This window comes from Psammomys obesus, unplaced genomic scaffold (genome assembly GCF_907164565.1).
Source record: "Psammomys obesus unplaced genomic scaffold, mPsaObe1.curated_primary_1811, whole genome shotgun sequence".
In the NCBI taxonomy this organism is placed as follows: domain Eukaryota; kingdom Metazoa; phylum Chordata; class Mammalia; order Rodentia; family Muridae; genus Psammomys; species Psammomys obesus.
In genome coordinates this window covers 1-6,110 of record NW_026591191.1, presented here as the reverse complement: position 1 = coordinate 6,110, position 6,110 = coordinate 1, and the positions used below count along the sequence as shown (strand labels likewise).

The following is a 6,110-nucleotide window of genomic DNA, read 5'->3' as shown; positions in this document are numbered from 1 at the left end:
GCACTTTTCCCAGATGACCTAGGACCTTCTCCCATACTGCCAGCAACGTAAGAATAAAAAAAAAAAATTAAAAAAAAAGCTTTCTCAACATGGTTTCATGAGGTGATGAGTGACCCTGAAATCTGTTTTTTTCTTTAATGGCAGCCTCAGGAGTGCCCAGCTCTGACCACAGCAGTACAAGGGCAGTGGGGGAAAAAGCTGACTGTGGTCAGGATCCTGGCAGCCTAGACTATTTAGACATTCAGGCTTGGTGGCATGTCAGCAGGGAGAATGTTGAAGAAATAAGCAAGTGTCTTCTGAACCCCCTTTCCTAACATCGCACTTTATTTTAGTGATTTAAGTCCTGTGTGACTTCACTAGTGACAGGTCCCAAAATGAATCGATTTTTTAAAAAATGCTTTACAAAAGTGCACAAAAACGAAAACCTAGATTGCAAAGACCCAGCCACTGCAAAAGGGCATGTCCCTCAGCTCTTCTTCTGCCTGCTCTGACATACCTTTCAGCACCGGCTGCAATGGGACCCAGGGCTCCAGCCAAAAGGCCACTCTTAACTAGCCCAAATGCTGCCACGTGTCTCATTTTCAGCCTTCACATTTTGCTGGCTGGTTGATCTTGTTTCTTCTATAAATCTGTCTATTCTGGTGAGAGCACTGTAGAGTGGCAAAGGGAGAGAGAGAGAGCTAACTGCCTGTTCCCCACCCAACTGGTTCATGTATGGCTGGATCAGCCTCCCACCTCTCCTGCTGATTCACCAGGCTCAGACTATTCAAACAGATGGCACATCTATTTAGGTATTTTAATAGCATGTATTTAAGATACCCTATTGAGAATCTGATTTGACAGGGCTTTGATGAAGCATTGATGTACTGAAAAAAAAAAAAAAAAAAACCAACAAGCTCACGAGGCAAATAACGTCATCCCCAAAACTGCATCCTCGGAATCAACCATGGGCACTGAACTGAAGGCCTACTGTGTGTAAACTTGCTCAGCAGTGAGTTGAGAGCGAGGAAAGACTCAGAATGCTTGCCACGTGCCCTTGGAAATTTGCGCCTTCTCTGGGGAGAAATGGCACATGGACAGAAACGGCACACGGTCTGCGATTTTCTAAACCTATTTAATCACCTTCTGTGCTCGAATAGTTTGAACACTTGAGTAAGCAATGGTCAGGTTAGGTGCCTGCACCAAACAGTTAAGAGCCAAGCAAGGTGAAATGACTCTCCATTGTCTTTTGGTGACAGGTAAAGTGGAACATAAGATCTAACCCTTACCAAGCCTCAGCTGGATGCAGGGAATGCCCCCGGGCAGCACGTTCCTGCCTGAGGGTGTGCCATTGCTTCTGTGATCGCCCTGACTTCCGTGGCATCCACACCCCCAACTCTACCGTGCTTGCTTAGTCCCCTCTGTCTGCCCTCACCCCAACCCCAACACCTGCTTTAAAATTAAACCGGGCTTTCTCCGAGAATCTTTTGTCCCTACTCCAGCCCTCAGGCAAGAGAGTGCACCTTTTCCATCAGGGCCTTTGTTGTTCACACAGTGTCCTTTGTATGTTCAGGCTTGAAATTAACAGCACATAATATCTTGACTCCTTCTTGAATCTCTCTGAGTTTGGTTAGACTCGGGGGTCTCCGCAATATTGAAAGGTAAATTTCAACTTATGTTTGTTCAGTTAGTCCAATATTTGCCCAGTACCTGCTTATGTATGATTTGCCAGGGAAACAAATATACGTAAGAAAAGATTCTCTCAAGGAGCTCACACATATATTTGCTACCCTGGTATGGAACGTATTTGTTTTCTTTCTGGAAATCGCTTAGTATACTGGCAGTGGGTCTGTGTAAATGGATGCTATTGTTACTTATTGCTTCTCTGAGGCTGTATGGACCAGTGAGAAGTAGAAATAACAGAGGGGAAATAACCTACTTCAACATTTTTGGAGTTTACAGTAGACCCAACCCAGGTGGCTTAAACAATAAAGGGGATTAATCGGCTTTCCTAGCCGAAAAAAGTCCAGGGTAGGGTGGTGACGGCACAAAAGTCAGTCGGGGCTTCTGCTTCCATCGCTCTTTTCACCCTGTGCTCCTGTGTGTTGGCTTCACCCCCAGGCTGGTACCGAGGTGACCCAGAGGAATGGACAATTCGTCTTTCCTGATAGAACAAAAATAAAAAGAAAGGAACAAGGAAGGACATGACTGCTCCTGGGTATGTTGGAGGAGCAGGTTTGGCGTAGACGAGAGGGAGAGCACAAGCAGAGGCAGAGACATCTGGGAGAGTCCAGAGGGAACATGGCCCTGCGCCAGCTATGCATGCAGCCATCGACCAAGAGGGGCCCAAGAGACGGGTCAAGAGGGTAAAGGGTAGGCCGAAAGGTTCGGGTAACTGGAATGGCTTGATTATTTAGGGAAGGGCGGCAGGGGAAAGGGCAGTCCAGCGCCTGGGCTGAAGATGTTTAGGGTAGGGGCAGTCTATGCCAGCCAGAAGGACCCCATAACAGGTAGGAACTGAGGAATGCTGGGATAATCTGGAGGGCGGCGCATGATTTGATATATTAACGCACACCTCAGTTAGCCATTTGTCCTGGCTTTGAGACTTAGTGCCCATGAGCCTATAAAAGCGCAAAGACTTCCTTCCTGGAAGCCCCAGGAATCTTTCCTTATCATCTTAGTGTAGCAACTGACCCATAAGCATTTTTCTTAACTCACTGGCCACTGCCACTGAGCGCTGGGGACTGCTCACTCCTGCTAGGTTCCTGACCCCAGCCCTGTCAAAAAGATTGCTCTATCTGTTAGATCAGCCTTCTTATGCAACAGTAATTCAACCTCCAAGTCCCAGTGGCTTAAACCCGGCAGAAACATACTTCTTTTTCTCAAAAAGTGGCAGGGTAGGCTGACAGGGGGATCTCAACCATTATAGCCACCCTGGGACAGAGGAGGATGGAGGCTTCCTCTGGGCATAGAGTTTAGCAATTACCACAGCGGGGAGGAAGGTAAATCAGGCATTGGCTTTTAAAGTCTCCTGCCTGCCGGTAGCATGTTATTTCTCTTCAAAACTGGCTAAAACAAGTTACATGACCACCCCTAACTTCAACCATTGGGCTAAGCTGCTCTGGGACCATGGACACTTCCTCAGGAAAGGGATCCTTAAAAAAACTTAGGGTATTATTAGAAAGGAAACAGTGGAGGGTGAATAGACAGTTGAAAGCGTTTACCACCTAAGTTTCATGAAGGGAAACTGAACTCAGACATTAAAGGCACAGAAAAATCAAGATTTTGAACAGACTGGCAAAGGCCAAGGGGAAGAACATCAGGCTGTGGTGGGAACCATGTGGAGGCCTGCACAGCTGAAAGGGCTCAGATGGAAAACAGACAGCAAGGCCATTGGCATGTGTTTACATCTCTGCTGCTGCTCTCCCTGATACAGGGCAGGGTGCTAAACGGACAATCAGGAAGATAGGGCAAGAGTATGGGATGGGTGGGAGGATTCAAGGGCTTAAAATGTTCAGAGATCTCAGATTGCTGGGAAATAGCAGAGCTGAAGAACTCAAGTCAAATGGGCAGCAAGGCCAAAGCTATTACCACCTGGAGGCAAAAATGACATTCTCACAGAAGGGTCTGTCCATTTCAAGTCATCTACAGCAATAAAATACATAAATAAAATGTGGGGTGGTTGGTACAGACTACTAAAACAGAATCCAGATGATGTAAAGCGAAAGGCAGATATTTGGAGAGAGATCCTGAGACAAAGACAAAGCTTCTACCACAGTGGATCCGTAGGAGTTAGAGCAGAGGAGGCTCCACGGGAGAAGGCAGTGTGAGTTTACATTACAGCCCTGTTTCTACCCATGGGAGACAACACAGCACGGAAACAAACAGTGACTCTCACTCTGCAGTCAGGAGTCTGAGGTGCAAGTCTCAGCAGTGACAGGAGCAAGTCATCAAAAACTTCCCTCAGCTTGTTCCCTCAGCTGAGGAAGAGGGAGGGCAGCTCCTCCTCGGCTTTCTTCCCGAGTTTATGTGAACAGCTAAGGAGATGAGAAAGCCCGAGGTAGAGTAAAAAAAGCTTAGCATATGCATGGGATCAACTTGAGACGGAGACCCACTCAAGTTAAGCTAAGGGTAAGATCAAATGTGTTGGGTCACATTCTAGAAGTACTTGGCAAAGGTTAAAAAAATGCCTGTGAGTGCCTCGAGGGACCTGGGTATTAACGTTGAGCCTCTTCTCTCTCCGAATTGAACTCCTGCTATTCTGTCCATTGGTTTTCTTTTCAGGCAGCTTGTCGGCAATTAGTGGTAGAGATGGCCCTTAGCAGGTACCAATTATGTTCCACCAGCGTAGCGGCCCTTGTAGAAAAGGGACTCGTGACAACAAGTATCCCCAAGGAGCTCTTGTCCTCCGGCCTGGATCATACAGCCCTCTCTGAAGTGATCACTGTGACAAGACGTTGAGCTGAGCTGCGCCATGTGGGTGAAGAATGGGAAGGGGGCGAGTGAAAACCACCCATACGGGGAGCAGGCTTGGCGAGCTGACTTTGGGTGTGGTTACCGTGGAGGGTTCGAAAGAGAGGAGGGGAGACGTCAGGGGAGATTCGAGGCAGAGGACATGATCAGGAGAAGAGCAAGGCCAAAATCGGACTTAGCAACCGCAATTTGTGCCATGAGGACATGGCGAGCACAACACAGATGAAGCAGCTCCATGAGTGGGGAAAATAAAGGAGGCGGCAGTGGTGAACAGCAACACACTTAAACATTCCCAAGATGGCTCAGCATACACTTTGAAAACCCAGTATGGGAGGGGAGAGGCTGTCGCTGTCACATACATTCGTTTAACTCTTCACTTGATGGGTATCCTACTGTTGGTGTGGTAAGGTGCACTGAGGTGGGGGGGGAAAGAAGCCTGCATCATTTGGAACTAGAGAGCGAGCAGATGCTACAGATGTGGACAGAGGTGCTACAGTAATGCCACAAGCTGAATGAGTCTCCATGGGACTGAAGCAAATGATCTCTAGGCATACTAAAAGTTACGGCCCGTCAGAAAGATGGGAAATGTGACTGACACATACCTCACGGTTGGTCCTCCCCACCCACACATTAAACATAAAGGCCCAGTGTGTCTTGCCTTCCTCCCCCTGACCCCCCACATACATGCACATTATACCTGTGCACAGGCCCAGAGCAGCAGGGAAGGATTCTCTTGGAATGCTGTCAGAGTCATTCTTCAGACCTCCTAGGTAGGTTGCTACCCTGAAATGAAAAGCTGCCAGCCTCCCTCTTTGGAAGCCGGTGGAAGAGGGCTGATTAAAGCTGACTTCATACTGAGCAAATACTGTGACAAGCAATTTAGCTCTGGATCCATCTTCTGGATGCTAACAACTGCCATCACTATCACCCCTGATACTGGTCCAGTTCCAAGCATGCTCAGACAGAAGTGCCTCACCTCCGTGCTTAACCAAACGAAGATGCTAGGCCACCTCTGACCCTGGACTTGAAGGCCTGACTGTGACAGAAGGCTTTCGTCCCTACTGGGGACTACAATGGTCACATTGGTCTTGGTGTTAAGTGCTCCAAAGAGGCAACCACTGCCATCCTAGGGACCATTATCTTGACCAGGCTTTCCATTGGAGAGGCTGCTGGGGGAACAAGACTGGGATGCCTCACACTGTTCCGTGCAAGGTGACAGGCCGCTGTGGCTCCGTTTTGGTGTGTCTCATCTCCCCTCCCAGAGGTACTGGCATCGTCTGTGCCCAAGAAGCTACTGAACACATCAGCCAGGGGCTGCACTGCCACCCTGGGCAACTTTGCCAAGGCACCTTTGATGCCATCTCCAAGGACTACAGCTACCTAACCCCCGACCTCTGGAAAGAGACTGTTTTTCACCAAGTCTACTCATCAGGAATTGACTGATCATCTTGTGAAAACCCACACCAGAGTCTCTGTTCCGAGGACCCAGGCTCCAGCTGTGGCTACGATGTAAGGGTTTTTTTAATACAAGAAAAATAAAGTGAATTGAATATGTTTAAAGAAGAAGAAGAGGAGGAGGAGGAGGAGGAGGAGGAGGAGGAGGAGGAGGAGGAAGAAGAAGAAGAAGAAGAAGAAGAAGAAGAAGAAGAAGAAGAAGA

At 48.1% G+C, this 6,110-nt stretch overlaps 1 pseudogene; it reads left to right on the top strand.

Moving 5' to 3' along the window:
* The first annotated feature begins 2,297 nt into the window (after positions 1 to 2,297).
* On the top strand, positions 2,298 to 5,961 carry LOC129679114 (40S ribosomal protein S2-like; annotated as a pseudogene).
* Positions 5,962 to 6,110: the final 149 nt, after the last annotated feature.